This window comes from Hylobates moloch, unplaced genomic scaffold, assembly GCF_009828535.3.
Source record: "Hylobates moloch isolate HMO894 unplaced genomic scaffold, HMol_V3 SCAFFOLD_23, whole genome shotgun sequence".
In the NCBI taxonomy this organism is placed as follows: Eukaryota; Metazoa; Chordata; class Mammalia; order Primates; family Hylobatidae; genus Hylobates; species Hylobates moloch.
The window spans coordinates 11,860,102-11,883,600 of NW_026652298.1; the positions used below are offsets into that span (position 1 = coordinate 11,860,102).

The 23,499-nt window shown below is 40.8% G+C and overlaps 1 protein-coding gene and 1 pseudogene across 4 annotated transcripts in view; both read left to right on the forward strand.

Annotated features, from left to right (window-relative positions):
* Positions 1-23,499, forward strand: part of KIF2A (kinesin family member 2A) — an 81,007-nt gene that overhangs the window by 15,228 nt on the left and 42,280 nt on the right. The window lies entirely within an intron of this gene.
* Positions 12,454-14,427, forward strand: LOC116462554 (CREB-regulated transcription coactivator 2-like; annotated as a pseudogene).

The following is a 23,499-nucleotide window of genomic DNA, read 5'->3' on the forward strand; positions in this document are numbered from 1 at the left end:
GACTGGAGTGCAATGGTGTGATGTCAGTTCACTGCAACCTCTGCCTCCTGGGCTCAACTGATCCTTTCACCTCAGCCTCCCAAGTAGCTGGGACTACAGATGCACACCACATCCGGCTGATTTTTATATTTTTTTGTAGAGACATGTTTCGCCACGTTTCTTAGGCTGGTCTCATGCTTGTGGGCTCAAGTGATCCGCCCACCTTGGCCTCCCAAAGTTCTGGGATTACAGACTTGAGCCACCATGCCCAGCCATTTGTATGTCTTTTTTGGAGAAAGATCTGTTCAAATCCTTTGTTCACTTTATAATTTGGTATGTTTTCTCTTTTTTTTTTGAGACAGCGTCTCACTCTGTCACTCAGGCTGGAATGCAGTGGCATGATCACAGCTCATTGCAGCCTTACCTCCCAGGCCCAAGTGCCTCTCCCACTTCAGCTTCCTGAGTAGCTAGGACCACAGGCACAAGCCACCTTGCCTGGCTAATTTTAATTTAGAGGGGATTGGGGTGGGGGAGAGACAAGATCTCATTATGTTACCCAGGCTGGTCAGACTCCTGGGCTCAAGTGATCCTCCCGTCTCAGCCTCTCAAAAGTGCTGGGATGACAGGTATGATCCACCGTGCCCAGTCAATATTTATCTTTTTATTGTTGAGGTATAAAACTTCTGGATACTACTGCCTTATCTGATACATGCTTTACAGATATTTTTTCTCATTCTGAGGGTTGTCTTTTCCCTTTCTTGATAGTATCCTTTGAAGCGCAAAAATTTTTAATTTTGATGAAGTCCAGTTATCTATTTTTTCTTCTGTTGCTTTTGCTTTTGTTATAGCTAAGAAACCATTGTCTAATCCAAGATGAGACCTACCTTTATGTCCTGCTACTTAGGCCTTTCCATGGACTATATTACCTAAAATGTTTATGTTCTTCCTTGATCTTAACACTTGTTCTTGACCTTTTAACATAGAAAACAAATTAAGCATTTGTCAGCAAATATGCTGCAAGTCTTTGGTAAAGGATGAATAAGGCCTTGAAATACCTTGCAGCTCTAGTCTCAAAGTCATCTCTTTGTTACGAGAGTTGAAGTTGAAGGGTACCTACACACATATGTGCATATATGGTATAATGTATCAGTATTTACAGAGACCATAGTAAACACAGCACAAAACCAGGCATTAAGAGATGCGTGGGAAATAGAGTTTAAATGGTAAATATGGTAAAGATTGTTTTATGGTTTTGGGGTTTTTTTTTCATGATCATATTTTTAATGTTACTTTAAAATAGATGAGTGGAATGTGATTCAATTTAGTAAAAAAAAAAAAAAAAAAAAAAATCAGCTTTATTAAAACATCTGAGAAAGCCGGGCGCAGTGACTCATGCCTGTAATCCCAGCACTTTGGGAGGCCGAGGCAGACGGATCACATGAGGTCAGGAGTTCAAGACCAGCCTGACCAACATGGAGAAACCTCATCTCTACTAAAAATTCAAAATTAGCCGGGCATGGTGGCGCATGGCTGTAATTCCAGCTACTCAGCAGGCTGAGGCAGGATAATCCCTTGAACCTGTGAGGCGGAGGTTGCGGTGAGCCAAGATCACACCATTGCACTCCAGCCTGGGCAACGAGCGAAACTCCATCTCAAAAAAAAAAAAAAAAAAAAAAAATCTGAGAAAGATGGAAAAATAAATGTATTAGAAAAGGTTTTTGAAAAGGAGAATGTTAATCAAGACCACGGTGAAACCCTGTCTCTACTAAAAAAATACAAAAAATTAGCCGGGCGCGGTGGCAGGCACCTGTAGTCCTAGCTACTTGAGAGGCTGAGGCAGGAGAATGGTGTGAACCTGGGAGGTGGAGCTTGCAATGAGCTGAGATCACGCCACTGCACTCCAGCCTGGGCGACAGAGTGAGACTCTGTCTCAAAGAAAAAAAAAAAGAAGAATGTTAAAAACACATAAAATTATAGCTTTATACATTCTGAAGTAAATATTGATGCATTGAAGGGATAGCTAGAATTTGTTTCAAAATAATCCAGTTGTGATAGAAGTGGCAGTAAGATTGTCCATATGTTGAAAATTAGTGAAGCTGAATGTAGGGGGTTATCATCGATTGTATAAGTTTGCAATTTTTCATAATACTTTAAATTTTTTTTGCTGGGTACAGTGGCTCATGCCTGTAATCCCATCACTTTGGGAGGTTGAGGTGGGTGGATCGCCTGAGCCCAGAAGTTTGAGATCAGCCTGGGCAACATGGCAAAACCCTCGTCTCTACAAAATATACCTTGCAAAAATTAGCTGAGCATGGTGGTATGTACCTGTGGTCCCAGCCACTCTGGTGGCTGAGGTGGGAGGATCCCTTGAGCCCCAGAGGTTGAGGCTGTAGTGAGCTGTGTTCATGCAACTGTGCTCCAGCCTGGGTAACAGAGGGAAACACCGTCTCAAAAAAAATAAAATAAATAAATAAAAATTTTTTAATGAAAATTCTTCTTCAAAATGCCTCTGCTCAGAATCTCATTTACAGTAGCCACATAAAGAATAAAATACCTAGGAATACAGCTAACCAAGGAAGCAAAAGAGCTCTACAGTGAGAATTACAAAACATTGCTGAAATAAATCTGAGATGATACAAACAGAAAAACATTCCACGATCATGGATAAGAAGAATCAGTGTTGTTAAAATGGCTATACTGCCCAAAGCAATTTACAGATTCAATGCTATTTCTATCAAACTACCAATGACATTCTTCACAGAATTAGGAAAATCTATTCTAAAATTCATATGAACCAAAAAAGAACCTAATAGCCAAAACAATCCTTAGCAAAAATAACAAAGCCAGAGGTATCATACTACCCCATTTCAAGCTGTACTGCAAAGCTGCAGTAACCAAAACAAAACGGTACTGATATAAAAACAGACACATAGACCAGTGGAGCAAGATTGAGAACCCAGAAATAAAGCCACACACCTACAACCATCTGATCTTCAGCAAAGTCGATAATAACAAGCAATGGGGAAAGGACTCCTTATTCAGTAAATGGTGCTGGGGAAACTGGGTACATGTAGAAGATTGAAACTGGACCCCTTCCTTTCACCATAAACAAAAATTAACTCAAAATGGATTAAAGACTTAAATGTAAGACCTCAAACTATAAGATCACTGGAAGAAAACCTAGCAAGTACCATTCTGGGCATTGGCCTTATCAAAGAGTGTATGACCAAGTCCCCAAAACAATTACAACAAAAAGAAAAAAAATGACAAATAGGAGCTAATTAAAGAGCTTCTGCACAGCAAAAGAAACAGAGTAAACAGACAACCTACAGAATGGGAGAAAATATTCACAAACTATGCATATGACAAAGATCTCATTTCCAGAATCTATAAGAAACAATTCAAGCAAAAAGCAAACAGTCCCATTAAAAAATGGGCAGAGGGACACACTTGCTTTCTTAAGTTGCCTGCTTGTTCCTCTTCCAAGTTGTACTTTCTTTTCTTTTCTTTCCTTAACGTTGTAAAGCTTTGCTTTTCTTTCTTTTTTTTTTTTTTTTTTTTTTGAGACAGAGTCTCGCTCTGTCACCCAGGCTCGAGTGCAGTGACGTGATGTCGGCTCACTGCAACCTCCACCTCCCAGATTCAAGTGGTTCTCCTGCCTCAGCCTCCCGAGTAGCTGGGATTATAGGTGCCCGCCACTATGCCCGGTTAATTTTTGTATTTATAGTAGAGATGGGGTTTCACCATGTTGGCCAGGCTGGTCTCGAACTCCTGACCTCAGGTGATCCGCCTGCCTCGGCCTCCAAAAATGCTGGGATTACAGGCATGAGCCACCATGCCCAACTATAAAGCTTTTCAATAAACTTTCATTCCTGCTCTGAAAGAAAAAAAAAAAAATGGGTAAAGGGCATGAACAGATACTTCTCAAAAGAAGACATACATGTGGCCAACAGGTATATGAAAAAATGCTCAACATCACTAATCATTTGAGAAATGTAAGTCAAAACTGCAACGAGACGGCCGGGCGCGGTGGCTCACGCTTGTAATCCCAGCACTTTGGGAGGCCGAGGCGGGCGGATCACGAGGTCAGGAGATCGAGACCACGGTGAAACGCCGTCTCAACTAAAAATACAAAAATTTAGCCGGGCATGGTGGCGGGCGCCTGTAGTCCCAGCTACTCGGAGAGGCTGAGGCAGGAGAATGGCGTGAACCCGGGAGGCGGAGCTTGCAGTGAGCCGAGATTGCGCCACTGCACTCCAGCCTGGGCGACAGAGCGAGACTCTGTCTCAAAAAAAAAAAACTGCAATGAGACACCATCTCACACCAGTCACGATGGCTATTATTAAAAAGTCAAAAAAAACCAGATGTTGGCCAGGTTGCAGAGGAAAGGGAACACTCACACACTTGGTGGACATGTAAATTAGTTCAGCCACTGTGGAAAGCAGTGTGGAGATTTCTCAGATAACTTAAAACTATTCAACCCAACAATCCCACTACTGGGTATATACACAATGGAAAATAAATTATTCTACAGAAAATAAACCTGTACTCATATGTTCATTGCAGTACAGTTTATAATAGCAAAGACATGTAATCAACCTGAATGTCCATCAATGGTGAACTGGTTAAGCTGGAGCTAAACACTGGATAAATAGCAGACACAAAGATGGTAACAATAGACCCTGGGATTACTAGAGGAAGGAGGGTGGGAAGGTTGAAAAACTAGCTGTTGGGTACTCTGCTCACTACCTGGGTGATGGGATCATTTGTATACCAAACCTCGGTGACATGCAATTTACCCATGTAACAAACCTGCATATGAACCCCAAACCTTAATAAAAGTTAAAAAAAAAATGCCTCTGCAGACCAAATATTTCTCTTGGTTTCTGATCTACCTTTTAGGTACTATCCCATGTATTTCCTGCCAGTATCTTAAACTTACCAAAAACGGAATCCATTGCCTTTATCCCCATATTTCTGTATTTGTATTCTGTCTGCTGGTTAGTAGAGACACAATATATCTGGTTTCTCAATAGAAATCTTAATTGATATTGCCAGCTTCCCTCATTCCTTGAGGATGTTTGCTCCTGGCTCACCCACACTCAGCAAAATGACCTTGCTTGTCATTTCACCACCAAGAAATATAAACAACCAGTAAAGAACTACAAGTCAGCCACATTTACCCAACTACCAGCATCTGTGCCTATGACTGCCTTCCTTATTTTGCTGTGGACACATTTTTTGTGTTCCTGTTTTATGCCCCTTTCCTCCACTTGTACGGTGGATCTTGTCTCCTTTCACCTGCCCAGTCACAACTTCATTGGTCTCTCTGTGCTGCATCAACAGTTATTTTCTTTACTGAGTCATTTCCATCAATATGGAAATGCTGTTATTTCTCCCATCCGAAAAAAAAAAAATCCTCTTAGGCTTGGTGTGGTGGCTCACACCTATAATCCCAGCACTGGGAGGCTGAGGCAGGCGGATCGCTTGAGCCCAAGAGTTTGAGACCAGCCTGAGCAACATGGCGAAACTCCCTCTCTACAAAAAATACCAAAGGTTAGCAGGGCGTGGTAGCACATGCCTGTGGTCCTACCTACTCAGGAGGCTGAGGTAGGAGGATTGCTTGAGCCGGGGAGGCGGAGATTGCAGTGAGCCGAGATCCAGCCACTGCCTCAAAGAAAAAACAAAAACCTCTTGACTACTCTCACTTTTAGGCATTGCTCCGTTTTTACTTGATCTGTTAGCAGCATTTGACACAATTAATTCACTCCCTTTCTTTTGAAATACCTTCACTTAGCTTCTGTGACTACTCTTCTGATTTTTCTTCCTTTTCTCTGGTAACTTCTTGATCTCCTTTGCTAGTATCTCATTTCCCTGACCTCTGTACAGAACTTTAAAGATCAGGACTTCTACTCTCATTCTTTTAGTGGTCACATCCACTTTGTTTGTCTTAAAAAATACTGTCTATATTGGTGTTTTGCAAACCTTTTTTTCATTATTGCTCTGCCTGAAAAGCCTTTTGACTACTTCATTGCCTAGTCACCCCATCGCAGTGAGATTTCTCTGCATCTATTTATGGGTTGTAGCCCTTCGGAGAGCCACAAACCATTGTAATATCTAAGATCTGCCCTTCCAAAGAGCCAATTTTTACCACCTTGGGGATATCACCCCCACTGAGAATGCATGATTTGAATTGACAATCCCCAAGCTTTTTTCTTCAGCTTTGACCAACTCCAGTCTATTAGAGAGCCTACTTCATATCTCCACTGGACAGATATCTTAAACTTCATATGTACAAAACCAAACTCATAATCTGACTTTAGCCTTTCTTGCCACACGGAGCTTCAATGATCTCATTCTTCTTTATGTACCTTTTGTTCTGGCAGCACTGAATTTGAAATATACATTTTACCCTAGTGGTAAAAGGGCTTAGAAGAGTGATCATTTATTTTCCTAACTGAAATTGGCCAGGCTTTAAAAGTAGAAATTTCCATGACTCAGGGTCACTATCATCATAATCTTCCCATACGTAGAGTGGAGCAGGAGTTGGGATGACAGAGTCCTGGGGGGAATAATAACATTGCACTAACTTGAAAAACATTCCACAAGATCCCTGTCTCATTAGGATGTATGCATAAGAGAAGATGATATGTACATGTAGCTGTGAAAAGTTCACAGAATAGCACAGCTGTATTGGTATGAAATTCCCTTTTGGCTAAATAAAAATTTAAGCCAGGGAACAATTAGATAGCATTGTTCAGTGTATTCAGGAGAACACCTGGGAAAGACAGTTCTTCAGAATTTTGAACTATTGGCAACATGTTGCTTTAACAACACCACTGTAAAAGTCTTTGGTATTCTAAATAGGAAATCTCGTATTCTTTAACACGTAAGTAAAGATACATTTGGTATATTCTGTTATCGAAAGGAATGTAGATATGAAGAATAGCCTTTTAGTTAAGGCTGATAGGTTTTGAGATTTATTTAGTTAACATATTTAGTAAACTTCATGAAGTGTTATTTCTAGTACTGTGTGTTTTTTTTTTTTTACATTGTTACTATTTTAGCTAGAATCATAATCATATTACATCATGATTTTAGAATTTTGGTTTTTATGTTCTCTTTACGAGTGGTTTTGGATGGCGTTTTAACCTTCCTTTTCCCCAGCCCCAAATATGCTGAATAACATCAGGAAACTACAGTGATTTAATACTTTTTTTTTTTTTTTTTTTTTTTTTTTTTTTTTGAGACGGAGTCTGGCTCTGTCACCCAGGCTGGAGTGCAGTGGCGCGATCTCGGCTCACTGCAAGCTCCGCCTCCCGGGTTCACGCCATTCTCCTGCCTCAGCCTCTCCAAGTAGCTGGGACTACAGGCGCCCGCCATCACGCCCGGCTAATTTTTTGTATTTTTAGTAGAGACGGGGTTTCACCGTGGTCTCGATCTCCTGACCTCGTGATCCGCCCGCCTCGGCCTCCCAAAGTGCTGGGATTACAAGCGTGAGCCACCGCGCCCGGCCTACTTTTTTTTTTTGAAACGGAGTTTTGCTCTTGTTGCCCAGGCTGGAGTGCAGTGGTGCGATCTCGGCTCACTGCAACCTCTGCCTCCGGGGTTCAAGCGATTCTCCTACCTCAGTCTCCCGAGTAGCTGGGATTACAGGCATGTGCCACCACACCTGTCTAATTTTGTATTTTTAGTAGAGACGGGGTTTCACCATTTTGGGTCAGCGTGGTCTCAAACTCCCGACATCAGGTGATCCGCCTGCCTCAGCCTCCCAAAGTGCTGTGATTACAGGCGTGAGCCACCGTGCCCATCCTGATTTAATACTTTTTAATGCTATCATAGCTCTTTATGACATTTTTCTTATTACTGTTATGCAAATTCTGAGTGAAACTTTTCTAAAAAGCTGCACAGTGGGCCCTTCTAAATAATAATGCTACCTTAATTGTTAGTGTGCAGTTCAACAGATCCGAAGTTTCCCCATCACCCTATAGAAACTGAGCACTATTTTTTACATCCCTTTTCAAAACAATGGATGAGGTAAGAATTTGAAAATTCATAGTTTGTTTTCAATATGAATAAAATTTGTCCCATTTTAAGTTGTATTTTCTTAATGAAAATCTTAGCTGTATCATTTCCTTTTTTCTCTCCTTGTTCCAAACTTTCAGGTTTGTGTTTAATGTCTAAGAAAGGAAATACTAGAACTTTCAATTTAGTTAAAAAACAGTAACATCTTAAGTGTGATAAACCAAACAGAAAGGTCTCTATGTTTGGCAAAGTCACATTCCCCAGAGATTTACTAAACAGCAACAGCACTGTTACCAGTGTCAGCTGAGACATTATTTATGTCCTCCTCTAATGGCTTCTTGTTCCACTAAAGCTATTGAAGAAGGTGTAATGCTACATAGTCCTCATGAAGGACTCTTTTCCTCACTGCTTAGATTAGCTAACACAACCTGAATATCAGAATTTGAGACTTTGACTTCTGCTGCTGATCTGCTGTATGACCTCCAACAAATCAAATTTCTTTCTGTCCTCAGTTACTGGTCAGTGGCACCTAGGAATAAATTGACATTTACTGTTAGATTATAAATAATAACTGCTTTGAGGTGGTTGGCAAAACCAAGATATAATATGTGACTATTAGCGTAGTTAACATTACTGTGAATATTACTGTGTAGTTAACTTCCATTTTCTAAATAATGCTTTTTTGTAGCATCCCTGTCCTTTTAGTCTATTTTAAAGCAGCATTTGACAATCTTTGTTTTCCCAACTTTTCTCCATTTTGCGGTTATGATAAGATTATAATATTATAGACGTATTAAAGAGGGGAATTGTTTTCATGTTCTTGAAGGAGCATCCTTTTAGAATTCTTTTAATAAGCTGAAGAAAGGAATTGTATCTGTTTTAAAAGACCAGTCTTAAGACAAACCTTTAGACAATGAAAGCTTATTAGCATGTTTTTCTATGACTTAACTTGGAAAGATTGCAGTAAAATTTTTGAATTTGCGTTCTACAGTGGCAGTTGGTTTAATAACTAAATATACAATTGATTGGAACCACTATTTTATGTACCTAACTATTACTTAAGAAAAATGGGGCCGGGCACAGTGGCTCATGCCTGTAGACCCAGCACTTTGGGAGGCAGAGGTGAGCAGATCACTTGAGCCCAGGAGTTTGAGACCAGCCTGGGCAACATGGCAAAAACCTGTCTGTACAAAAAATACAAAAAATAGCCAGGTGTGGTGGCAGGCACCTCTGGTTCCAGCTACTCGGAAGGCTGAGGTGGGAGGATCACTTGAGCCCAGGAGGCAGAGATTTCAGTGAACTAAGATTGCACCGTTCAACTCCAGCCTGGGTGAGAGTGAGAAAAAGAAAGAAAGAAAAAAAGAAAGAATAATGGAAAACCTGTTATTTAAGACAGGTTTTGATCAATCACCTGATAGGAAGTGGCAAAAGGTTTTTACCGTCAGTGTGTTCTAAGATAATTTATCTGGTGTGGAATGACTTGGAAGAAAGCATTTCCTTCAAGTATCTGTTTACCAACCACTTTGAGTAAACTTATGTATTTTACTCATCTTCTGGAAACAACATTGTTCTGCCAGACACTTGGTCTGAATGTGTGATTTTACAATTCAGAGTAATATTTCTTCTTCTGAAAATGGATATTTATGCATGTTTTCCTCTTAGTCTCTGCTTGAGAGGTACAGGAGACAACTAGATTTTATTAGCATATTTTTAAAAGTCTATTAAAAATGCTTTTAAATTTTTTGGTGGTATTCTGATTGGAAATGGAAGGGATTGCTAGAGGTTTTATCAAGAATAGACACACTATATATTTTAATTTATTGGCAGGTAAGCTAGATTTTCCTATTAGTTTTCATTACATGGCTGTATACATATGAATCACCGGTGACTACTTTTTAAAAATATGGGTACAAATTTTTAAATTATATTTTTTGTAGTAATATTGTATAAAGCATTGATCTGTTATATTTTTAAATTTATCATACTTAAAACAGATTTAAACAACTTCAAAGGGTTTGGAAATAGCCATTATAAACAATCTTATAACTGAAGTTTTATTTTTACTAATAATTTAAGTTGTGTTGTTCTTATGCATATTTAGGTTTTGAAATTTTTATAAAGGTCTAGGCCGGGCGCGGTGGCTCATGCCTTTAATCCCAGCACTTTGGGAGGCCAAGGCAGGCGGATCACCTGAGGTTGGGAGTTCGAGACCAGCCTGACCAACATGGAGAAACCACATCTCTACTAAAAATACAAAATTAGCCAGGTGTGGTGGCACGTGCCTGTAATCCCAGCTCCTCAGGAGACTGAGGCAGGAGAATCGCTTGAACCAGGGAGGCAGAGGCTGCGGTGAGCCAAGATCGTGCTATTGCACTCCAGCCTGGGCAACAAGAGAGAGACTCTGCCTAAAAAAAAAAAAGAAATTCTGTTTTCTGGGATTGCAGGCACGGTGGCATATGCCTGTAATCCAGCTACTTGGGAGGCTGAGGCAGGATAATTGTTTGTTGAACTTAGGAGGCAGAGGTTGTGGTGAGTTGAGATCGTCCACTGTACTCCAGCCTGGGTGACAGAGCGAGACTCCATCTCAAAAAAAAAAAAAAAACAAAAACAAAATTATAAAGGCCTTAATGCCTTAAAAGTATGAAGAGAAATTTTTATAGAAATGTCTAAAGGGGAACTGATAAAAATAATGCTCACTTTGGGGGAAGACTTGCCATATGTATGGTCATATACCACAATCCTATGATTAGGTAGTTAGAAATAGAAATGAAAAAAAAAAAACAACATAGAGTTTGTAATCCTAGGTATGTCAGAAACAGCTGCAACCTTTTAAAAAACTGCTTGGATCTGAAAAGAATTGATTGTTGCTTTTTTGTATTTTTCCTAACGTTCTACTACTATATTTTCTTAATAAAATACATATTTTTGTTAGATTTTTAATATTCTGACTTTTAAATACTTGTAATGAAATTTTATTAGTATTCTTGGCTGACTTATTTTGGCTCTTGTTTCCTCCATTTGCAACCAAATTATACTTTATATGCTAGACAAGGTTTATGCCAGCCTAATTGGTTGCTGGCATTTCTTAGCCTCACAGCTGCTGTGAACTCAGCTGTGAACTAGAAAACATATAATAGGATCCTGTTTTCAGAGACCAAAAGGCAATTGTCAACATGTAAAACTTGTTTTTGACAGCTCAATGAATATATGAGCTTTTATGACAAATAGCACTAATACCAGATCTTAAGTAACTATCTTAAAGATTAGAAAGTCTTGAAATATAAATTCCATGTATTTATTTTTATTCACTGAAGCAAAGGTGGCTTAAATTTGCATGTATGTTCTGTTCAGTCATTTGTGGGTTTTTTCTTTTTAAAAATCAGGTATCTTGATATTTACCAACAGATATTAAAAGTTGAGATCTGAACTGTTTTCCCTTTAATTTTGCCCTAACAAAAAGTTGAGCCTTAAGTGAAGTAAAAATGTTTCTTAAAATGAGCTAAACATGAAATGGCTTTGATTAAAGATTATATTTCAAAATATTTATTATATTTATATTTGATTTAGCAGATTTTATTTTTATAAATTTTTCACATCTAAGTTTGGGGTGAACATTACTTTTATATTAAGTTAAACCATATGAAATTGTCATTTTTTTTAGGTCAAATGGTTGAATGTAGACTAAATGGAAAAAAATGGCAGTGTATCAACATGAACTCCCTAACCAAATTCAGAAATGTAACTAACCACTGTGAATTACCTTTGTATAAGTAAAATATCATCATGTGTGATCAATAAACAATGAGATTAACAAATCAGATTTAAATATAGTAAAATCTTTTCTTCCAGTATAATTGCTTTTTGCCCATTCCCACCGTTTTCTTCAACATTTTCTTAAATATTTAGGGACTCTCAGCAGTAAGCAAAACAAAGGCTAAACAAATATATGAGAGGCTATAGAGATACATTGAGGACAAGCAAACTTTGTTAGTAAATGGCTCATACTGAATATGATAAAAGCATCATCCTATACCTACATTTTGTATCACTTTGATACTTGGCATGATTTTTTATGTCTACCGTGATTCTAACAGTCTATCGATTATATTTGGAATGTAGCTCCAAACTTTTCTTGCACATTCTTTTATTTAAAATGTGAATTGAGTTTTGTCACATACAAATATAAATCTTTCCTTACATAAATATTTGCCAGAAAAATCTTGCATTGTGAGAAAAGTACATTTTAGGAGGTTTTGGTATTAAAAACCAAGAGGTGTTCTATTGGGAAAATAATGATTAGGGAGCTATTCTGCAGGGTTTGCCTGTACTTTCCAAAACTGTTTGTGAGGCTGAGGCGGCAGTCGCTATGACTAGAATAGGATGCTGGGAGGTGTTGAGGGAGGAACAGTGGCTTGTACTGGGAGGGTGTCAGGAAGGAACGGGAGGAAGATGGCGACATCGGGGGCAGGGGCAAATGAGCCTTGTTCGGCCACAGCCTTGGCTTTCAATCTGTGCAAGTTTAGTGAGATCACACTGCAAAAGCAGTGTCAGGCTGAGGACACAGTGGCCCTCGAGGAAATGATAATGGACATCAGCTCCACCCAGTTACACACGCAAAAACTGCAACTGCCATACACAAGGAGCTCCCGTTATGGTGGTTCTCTGCCAACACCCTACCACACTGACAGCTCTCCCTATAGTCCTGCCTACTTATCTCCTCCCCAAGTGTCCAGCTGGTGAAGGACTATCTCCTGGGACAATTTCCCTGCAGAGAAGGGGTACCTGTTTTGCCCAACATCTGCATTTAACAGGACAAGCTCTGACTCTGCCCTTCACACAAGTGTGATGAACCCCAGTCCCCAGGATACTTATTCAGGCCCCACACCTCCCAGCATCCTGCCCAGCCAACATTTCAGGGTGGTAAAATGGACTCCAAAGTACCTGCTATTGAGAAGTTCTCCTAGGTGACAAGCATTTGCTGAAGCCATGGGATACTTAGAAGCTGTCATCACCCTCCTCCTGACTCCAGTCCTAATGAAGTCCCTGGAATTAATATCTTTCCTTCTCCTGGCCAGCTTGCCAGTGTGCCTGTCCTCCCACCTGCCATGAAGACTGGATGTGGGAGGAGGTCCCTACCTGACCTCACCAATTTGTACTTTCTGCCAGCACTGCCTAGCCCCCTGGACCCTGAGGAGACAGCCTACCCTAGCCTGAATAGGGGCAACAGTACCTCCAATTTGACTCACATCATGACTCACCTGGGCATTAGTGAGGGCCTGGGCCTGGACTTGGGCCCAGGTCATGATGCACCAGGACTTTGTTCACCTCTCAGCCACCCATCCCTGCAGTCCTCCCTAAGCAATCCCGATCTCCAGGCTTCCCTGAGCAGTCCTCAGCTCCATCTTCAGGGCTCCCACAGCCACCCCTCACTATCTCCCACTTCCTTGGCCCACGATGCCCTGCCTACTACCTTCCTGGGCCACCCCTCACTAAGTACCCTGCCCCCCCTTCTCCTCTTCCTCCCTCTCTTCCTCCCCCTCTTCCTCTTCCTTCTCCTCCTCCTCCTCCTACTCTCCTCTCGTCCTCCACTTTATTCTTCATCTGCCCCTACCTTACTCAACCTCTACTCCTGGGGCCTTCCCGCCACCACTGCCTTGTACCCCTCAGCCCCCTAAGTTTGCCCGCAGGTCCAGCCGATGCCAGAAGGTCCCAACAGCAGCTACCCAGTTTTTGCCAATGTCACCCACCCTGTCTTCCATCATTCAGGGTGTCCCCCTGGAGACCAGTAATCTGCACACCCAGCCACACACCCCAAGTCTCTACAGCAGCCAGAGCTGCCCTCTCAGGTCTGCTCAGCACAGCCCTCAGGTGAGTAGCCCCTGAGCAGGCAGTTGGATTATGGAATACTACCCCCCTCGGCCCACTGGGCTTGGGCAAGTCTTCACTGGCCAATGAGTGACTTCAGCCTGGGGAACTGGAGCAGTTCAGCATGGAGAGCCCATAAATCAGCCTGGTGATGGATCCCCCTGGCTTTTCTGAAGGGCCTGGATTTTTAGAAGGTGAGGGGCCAGTGGCTGGCCCTCAGGATCCCCACACCCTCAACCACCAGAACTTGACCCACCACTGCTCCTGCTGTGGCTCAAGGCCTAACATCATCCTCTTAGGAGACTCCTCCCCAGGTTTCTCTAAGGAGATTGCAGCAACCCTGGCTGGAGTACTTGGCTTTGAGGTGTCAGTAGCAGGGTTGGAGTTGGGGCTAGGGCTAGAAGATGAGCTGTGCATGGAGCTACTGGGCCTGGAAGGGCTATACATGCTGAGAGACCCAGTGCCCTACTGCCCGATCCTGCTCTGGAGCATTCATCACCATCCCTCTTCTTGGCCCGGTCCCCCATTACTGTCTGTTTCCTCCCTTACCCCAGCTAGTAGAGACTCCACTCTGTTCCCCGATCCTCTTTGTAGCATGAACGAAGGATCCCAAGAATGAGAAAAAGCAAGGAGTTTGTCCAGGTGGCCCTTGAATTCTGTAACAGGGGTGGCCCTGGAGGAGCTCAAGGGAGGGTCACAAGCACTTGTAACTTTGAACCAACTGCCTGGAGGTCAGAGCCTGTTGGAAAGTTGGGGATATAGACGGGAACCTGGGAGGCAGGGCTTGTCCAGATTCCTAGGGATGGGCATTGCCAGCTCTTCCTCACCACCCTTTCGCCTCTCAATGGAGAACAGTGCCACAGTGGGTATTATTTTTAATTAAATATATTTTAATAAAAAAATTGAAAAACTCTTTGCAAGTGTTTTTTTGTTTGTTTGTTTTTACTTTACCCCTAACAGATGACATTTTCTATACTAATTTATCTTTACAACTAGATTGAAACAAAATGGAAAACTTTTAAATATGTCTCTGGATTTTAAGTTTTAAAAAGCCATAGAGTTTTTGAAACTATAAGTTATCTTTTATATGGTAGTATTGATTTTATATAACAATGTAAACTTAGAATTTTCAAATCTGACCTCATTTTCTATGACTATGACTTATGACTTAAAGATGGATTGAGGCTTCTGGTTCAAAATAGTATAATAAAGTTCATGTATTGGCATCCTTCTGTCCCAAACACATAAGAGGAAACCAAAAAGGCATAGCTGAGCTCAAAAACAAGATCATGGATTAGTAATGGAACAGGAATTCTAAGAGATGGGTGAGGCTGAAGCAGGCATGGATGTCAAAAGTTTTGATTCCTATAGGATGATGTGGGAGAAAGAGACTTTAAAGGAGAATCAGAGTCAGGTCCACTGTTTGAAGACAAGGACTTGTGTGGCTCCTCTTAAAAATGCTGGTTTTTAAATGTTGCTGATTTGCTCCTGGAGCTAGATGTATAAGAAATTTTCCATCAAGGAAGGCAGCCCAGTACAGTTATGGTAGAAATACAGGGGTATTCAGCCACTGTGCACTGGGAAAGTCATACCAATTATTGTGGCTTTGTCTGTTCTGATTGGTCAGTTATCTCACCTTTAGAAATCATGAACAGGATACCTAGAAAACCCCCATGTCTGGAATTTGAGAAACATTTCTAAATAACTCATGAGACAAAGAATCATGAAAATTAGAAAAATAGGTGGAACTGAACAATAACAAAAAAACTACATGTAAAAACTTGTAAGATGCTGCTAAAACAGTTCTGGGAAAGAAATGTGTAGCTTTAGCGGCTTATAAAGAAAATAGAAAGGATAAGGATGGTGAATGACTTAAGCATTCATCTTAAGAATTTAAGGGGAAAAAACAGTAAAATATGCCCAAAGTAAGTTGAAAGAAAGAAGTAAGAATAGCAGAAATTAAGTACATAATAACACCTAATAAAAAAGACTCAACGAAGTCAGGTTTATTCTTGGAAAAGACAAATGAACAAATCCCAGGTGAGATTAAGAGAAAAAAGTTTACCAAAATACTAGGAATGAAAATGTGGACATCATATCAGATGCCAGAGGCATTAAACAGATATGAACTTGATGCCAAAAATGTGGAAACTTTATCTAAAACTCTTAGAAAAATATAATTATGAAAACAATAAAAAACTAATAATTCTATAATTATTAAGGAAATTGGATCTTCTTATAATAACGCAAAGCAAGATGGTTTAACAAGTGCCTACCAAATACTCAAGAGTCGAATAATCTAATTTCACACCAACTATTCTAGAGTACGGAAAGGGAAAACTCTGCCATAGAAAATCATTTTATCAGATTAGTAAGTATAACCAGCCGGGCACGGTGGCTCATGCCTGCAATCCCATCACATCGGGAGGCCGAGGTGAGTGGATCACCTGAGGTCAGGAGTTCCAGACCAGCCTGGCCAGTGTGGTGAAACCCCCTCTCTACTAAAAATACAAAAATTAGCAAGGTGTGGTGGCGTGTGCATGTAATCCCAGCTATTCAGGAGGCTGAGGCAGGAGAATCACTTGAACCCGGGAGGCAGAGGTTGCAGTGAGCTGAGATCACACCATCGCACTCCAGCCTGGGTGACAGAACGAGACTGTCTCAAAAAAAAAAAACGATTAGTATAACCATGTTACCAAAATCTAATAAGATTGTTATGAGAGGCTGGGAGCAGTGGCTCACACCTGTAATCCCAGCACTTCGGGAGGCTGATGCAGGGGGATTGCTTGAAACCAGAAGTTAAAGACCAGCCTGGTCAACATAGTGAGACCGTGTCTACAAAAAATTCGCCAGGCATGGTATTGCATGCCTGTAATCCTTGCTACTCGGCAGGCTGAAGCAGGAGGATCACATGAGGCTGTAGTGAGCCATGATCACACCACCATACTTCAGCCTGGGCACAGAGAGAGACCCCCGAAATCTTAAAAAAGAAATAAAAAAGTAGCTTTGAGAAAGGAAAATTGCTGGCCAGTATCAGTCTTAATTAATGATATAAAAATCCAGAACAAAACAGACAATGCAATTCCAATCAGAATCCCAACAGATAGTGTTTTGTGATTATTGGTTTATATGATTTTTGAAACTTCACAAGCTGATTCTAAAGTTTATACAGACATGCAAAAGGCCAAGAAGATCAAAGAGACTCTTAAAGAACAATAAGACAGGAGGGCTTATTCCATATTTCAAGACTTAATAATAAGCAAAGCTATAATACTAAGTGTAATTTTAGTTCAGGGATAAAGAAATAAACTCATGCATGTATGCTTGAACTATGACACAGGTAGTATTGCTGATAAGTAGAGGGGAAAGGAGATTTTCAGGAAATGGTCCTAGAAAGGAAATTGTGTTATCATACAAAAATATCAAAATGCCAACGGATTAAGGTCCCAAATATGAAAGGTTTTGTAAAATTTTATTTATTTATTTGAGTCGGAGTCTTGCTCTGTCGCCCAGACTCGAGTGCAGGGGCACCATCTAGGCTCACTTCAACCTCTGCCTCCCGGGCTCAAGCAATTCTCCTGTCTCAGCCTCCCAAGTATCTGGGATTACAGACACCCGCCACCACACCTGGATAATTTTTTGTATTTTTAGTAGAGTTAGAGTTTCACCATGTTGGCCAGGCTGGTCTCAAACTCCTGACCTCAAGTGATCTGCCCACCGCAGCCTCCCACAGTGCTGGGATTACAGGCCTGAGCCACCACATCCGGCTTATAAAACTTTAAAAGAAAATGTAAGAGACTGTTTTAGGGATCTCAATCTTAGGAAAAATTTCGTAGCATACCAAAAAACAAAAAAAAAATCCATAATGGAAAAACATATATTTGACTACATTAGAATTAAGAATTTAAATGCATCAAAAGCACCATGAAGAACATGAAAAGATAAGCCACAACTTTGTAGAAAATATTTGCTATACATACAACAAAAGATTAATACCAAGAATATACAATTCCCATAGAGAAGTAGCCAAAAGAAAGAGGCCGCAACACTCAAGTCAGTACTCAAAAGGCCTGAATGGCTAACAAGCACAAAAACAGGCAAAACCTCATTAAATCAGAGAAATTAGAACCATAATATGATACATTAAATCTGACTAATATTGTTTTCATGAATGTGGAGTAATTGCTAGGGGGATTACAAATCATAGATACTGTGTGTTAGGCCCATCTTTCATTGCTATAAATACTTGAGACTGGGTAATTTATAAATAAAAGAGGTTTAATTGGCTTGCAGGTCTGCAGGCTTTGCAGGAAGCATGATGCTGGCATCTGCTCAGCTTCTGGGAAGGCCTCATGAAGGCTAAGGGGGAGCAGGAGCAAGAGAGAGGGAGATGCCACACACTTTTAAACAGCCAGAGAACAGAACTCACTGTCGTGAGGACAGCACTCATCACCAAGGGGATGGTGCTAAACCATTCATTAGAAATCCACCCCAGTGATCTAGTCACCTCCACCATCCAATCACCTCCACTGGGCCCCACCTCCAATATAGGGATTACAATTCCACATGAGATTTAGGCAGGGACGAATACACAAACTATCACACAGCTACTATAGATAGGAAGCATCATGGCACTGAAGAGAAAACTTTTATATATGTGGACTCAGTTATTCTGTATTTCTTCTCTTATTATGTATCTTAGAGAAATTAATGCACATTTGTACCAGTACACATGTAAGAATGTCCATAGCATCATTGTTCCTAATAGCAGAAACATAAAAACAACTCAAATGTCTGATAGTAGAATAGATAAAATGTGGTATATTCATGCAATGAAATTCTATATTGTAGTGAAAATGAGTTAATACATTTTATATATACAACATAAATGAATTGCAAAAAATAGTATTGAGCAAAAAAAAAAAAAAAACCACAAGTCTTAAAGTAGTGTTAATCCATGCATATGCAATTTAAAGAGAAGTAAACTGTTTAGATTTCTCTGTGTGTGTGTGTGTGTGTGTGTGTGTGTGTTACATTGAAAGGTGATAAAACTATAAAGAAAAGCCAAAGTATGATTATCTCAAATGTCTGGGTAGTTACTTTTAGTACTTTTTTTTTTTTTTTTTTTTTTAGATGGAGTTTTGCTCTTATTGTCCAGGCTGGAGTGCAATGGCGCGATCTTGGCTCACTGCAACCCCTGCCTCCTGGGTTCAAGCAATTCTGCCTCAGCCTCCTGAGTAGCTGGGATTACAGGCACGCACCACCATGCCCAGCTAATTTTTTGTACTTTTAGTAGAGAGAGGTTTCACCATGTTGGCCAGGCTGGTCTCAAAGTCCTGATCTCTGGTGATCCACCCGCCTCAGCCTCCCAAAGTGCTGGGATTGCAGGTGTGAGCCACTGCGCCTGGCAGTTGTTATCTTTGGGAGGGGAATGTATGGGGTTTCAAAAGTGTTTTTTAACCTAGCTGGTGGTAGTCACACAGGCGTTTGCTCTATTATTATTTTTCTTTACTGTAGAAGTATATGTGATATAATTCACAGTAAAGTAAATGGTGAATCAAAGAGAGTCAAAGGGCAATGAGTTAGTGAAGATGGAGTACAGGAGTTTTCTCAGATGGATCAGAGAAATGGGATGGTATTGGAAGGCCACATGGAAAGATTGTTGCATTTTCTAGGGAAAGATATTTCTAGTCCTGATTAGTCTTATTAACATCTATGCATGATCCCTATTAACAACTGAGACTTGAACATCTCATTGTTCTCCCCCTAGTGCCATCATTCTCCCAGTCATCCAGGCTTGAAACCTTCTTGTTATGCCTATATGTTGTCACCATATCATGACTTTTTCCTTTGAAAAATTTTTCATGTATCTTATTATTGTTTCTCTTATTACTTAATATCCTTTGTTAACAGGTGTTTACTATTTGACTTTTGAAATCATTGGATGTCTTTGTTAAAAGAAAGAAAAAATAAAAATTTAAAAAGAAAAATTATAAATTTGTATTACAATTTAAAAGGAGGTATTTGAGTAGCTCAATGAAAAGCCATATATAAGACAATTAAAAAATATTTAAAGTCATATTGGGCAAAATTGGTTTTTAAAAAGAAAATAACATTTTTTAGAGACATCTTTTGGTGCAAATAAAAGCCCCATGCTGCATTGGTATTGCAGGTAGTGTAGATGGTTCTAGTTTTCTGATTAATTGGCAAAAAGCAAATGCTTAAGGCTGTTTATTCATTTCTTATTGCTGGAATTTCATATTCACTTGTTGGATGAGTAAACTGGATTATGGTAGAGATAAGGCAACATAATTCTCAGTCCTGCCCTGCTCAACCTCTAGAGTTTAGTCTTAGATCAGATGCTTTTGACTCTGCAAACTTGTGATTTAAGGCTTTCTGGATGTGTACACTGGTGGTTGAGGTCATAGAGGTTCCAATATTGAGGAGACTGCTGATACTGGATGTTGTCTCCTTGATTTTTTTTTCCTTTTTTTTTTTTTTGGAGACAGGATCTCACTCTTGCCCAAGCTGGGGTGCAATGGCACAATCACAGCTCACTGCAGCCTTGACCTCCTAGGCTCAAGCAATCCTCCTACCTCAGCCTCCCAAGTTGCTGGGGCTGTAGGTGGACACCACCATGCCCTGTTGATTTTTAAATTTTTTTTATAGAGTTGAGGTCTCGCTATGTTGCCAACCTGGTCTCAAACTCCTGAGCTCAAGCCATCCTCCTACTTCTGCCTCCCAAAGTGCTGGGATTACAGGTGTGAGCCACTGTGACCGGCCTCCTTGATTTGCTTTATCCTCCCATTGCCAATCTCTCTAGCCTGTCTCTGGAGATTAAGGTCTCTGTGAATTTGTGACCTGTAGTCCTGGTACATATTTTGCTCCACTGGCCCACCTTTTTTTTGCACACCTAGTTATGGTACATTAAGTCACTCCTTGCCCAGAAGGGTGGAAATACCATGGTAGATGCCCAACAATAAGAATGGTTGTGTTGGTCTTGCCTTTTGGAATATGCACATATTTTTCCCCATTCTCATTATTGTGGTAATTCTAGTGGTAATTGCATGGAGATCCACCTTGGTAACTCATTTCTTTTTTCTTTTTTTTCCAACTAGATTTGATAGCTAGGTGTCTCATTTCTTTAACCTCAACCACAGCCTCTTCATTTCCTGCTGCGGGTTGTTCTTCACAGTAGTCTGATTCAAATGCATCTTCCTTAGGCTGAAATATTTCCTTCCTTTCTGTTGATAAAACCATATCAATGTTTTATTAAACTCTTTTATGTTCTCCAAAACTTTTGTTGCTATAATCTTCTTGTCTCCACTAGTAGGTATTAGTATGTTGTGCAGCTGCCACGGGCAGTTGGGGAAAGGATGGCTGCCAGGTCTTAGCCTCCCTATTCATGTTGTAGAGATGGTGATTGATGTGGGGCTTGATGCAGCAGTGGTAGGCTCCTCCCAGATTGTGATGGTGACCGGGCTGCTTATGGCTCTCTGGGGTCCACTCTTCATTTCCACTACCAGTTAAACTCATCCTCTTTTTCATATGCTGTGGCAACCATGCAGGTGCACTGCTTACATGTCTCTCTAAGAAAGAATTTCAGTTTCAGGGAGTGCAGTTAGCTGACAACCTCCAGTTGTTAGTACCTTCAGGGCCTTTAGGTTTGGGGTTGAGAACTTGAATTTCCTGGGAAATCCACAGCCAGTGACAGAGCATGGCATGGGTAATAGGACATAACCATTTTGGCTCAGTGCAGGACTCCTCTAATGGGCAGTCTTGCTCTGAAGCACCCTACTGGGTTGATCAAGACTTTGTTAGATCTGCATCAAGGTCTGAGGCTTTCTCTGCTCAGTCCTGCTTCACAGCCACTTCCTTCATAGTTTTCAAATCTGCATCATGGTCTGAAAGTTTTCATTATTTTTTATTTTTAATTTTAATCTTAATTTTTTTTTTTTTTGAAGTGGAGTCTCGCTCTGACACCCAGGCTGGAGTGCAGTGGAACGATCTTGGTTCACTGCAACCTCCACCTCCCGGGTTTAAGTGATTCTCCTGCGTCAGCCTCCTGAGTAGCTGGGGTTACAGGCGCCTACCACCACACCCAGATAATTTTGTATTTTTAGTAGAGACTGGGTTTCACCATGTTGGCCAGGCTGGTCTTGAACCCCTGACCTCAAGTGATCTGCCCGCCTCAGCCTCCCAAAATGCTGGGATTACAGGCGTGAGCCACTGCACCCAGCCTGGTCTGAAAGTTTTCTGTGCTCAGTCCTCTTTCCTCCCCCTTTTATCTTTAGCAGTAAACCTCTTGTACTCCCAACTCTCTCATCTGCTTCTCAGAGGACTTCAAATGACACATATCACTTCTGCTGGTTATTTACCTAATTTGTCTCTAAAATTGAAGTAAGGATTATCTAATTTCCCTTTTTTAACTCCCTTTTGACTCCTCCCAGTATTTTTTTAGGTCATCAATTTCACCCACCCCCAGCACCTGCATCTCCTCTAATGCCCATCTGTATTAGTAAAAGGCACCACTGTTTACTCAGTTGCTTTTACATCTTTCACATTTAAGTTTGTGACCCATCTTTTGGGGAAGTGGGGAGAATGGAGGTGGTATTGTGTGAGACAGGAATCAGACAATTAAATAGGAGTGTCTTTAGTAAGGCATGAATGAGGTCACAGGTAATGCGGGTCAGATCATGTAGGGCTCTGTTGTAAGTCATTAATAGGTCATTGAAAGGACTTTATCTTCTACTCTGTGTGAGATGGGGGAGACATTGGAAGGTTTTGAGCAGAGGAGTAATATCTGACTTACTTTTTACCAGGAACATTTTGGCTGCTCTGGAGAATAGACAGAGGGCAGAGAAGTTGGAAGCAGGAAGACTAGTTGGGAGAGTATCACAGTAATCTAAGTACAAGGCATTGGCAGCTTGCACCAAGATGATAGCAGTGAAGTTGTTAAGAATTGGCTCATTATCTGGGGGCAAGACTCAAGCAATGTCATTTTATTTTGTGAAAGCTCCCTAGGAGTTTCTGGTACACATGAGGGTTGAGAATTTGTGTTACTGTTTATACATTTTTATAGGAATGCCTGGACTTCAGACATATAGACATCTTCATCAGCTTAATTGGAGTGAGTAGAGAAGCATAGTGATTAATAGCAAGTACTTTTAGATCTGACCAAGGTTTAGATCCACGCTACTTATTCACTGTGTAACTTTGAGCTTTATTTTTCTCATCTTTAAATGCAGTTACCGGCTGGGCATGGTGGCTTATGCCTGTAATCCCAGCACTTTGGGAGGCCGAGGCGGGCAGATCACGAGGTCAAGAGATCGAGACCATCCTGGCCAACATGGCGAAACCCTGTCTCTACTAAAAGTACAAAAAATTAGCTGGGCCTGGTGGCGCACGCCTGTAGTCCAGCTACTCAGGAGGCTGAGGCAGGAAAATCGCTTGAACCTGGGAGGTGGAGGTTGCAGTGAGCCGAGCAAGATCGCACCACTGCACTCCAACCTGGTGACAGAGCGAGACTCCATCTCAAAAAAAAAAAAAAAAATGCAGATACCTACTTTGTAGGTATATTTGTCATAACAAATATATGATTAAATGAACCAATGTGAATTAAATAAGCTA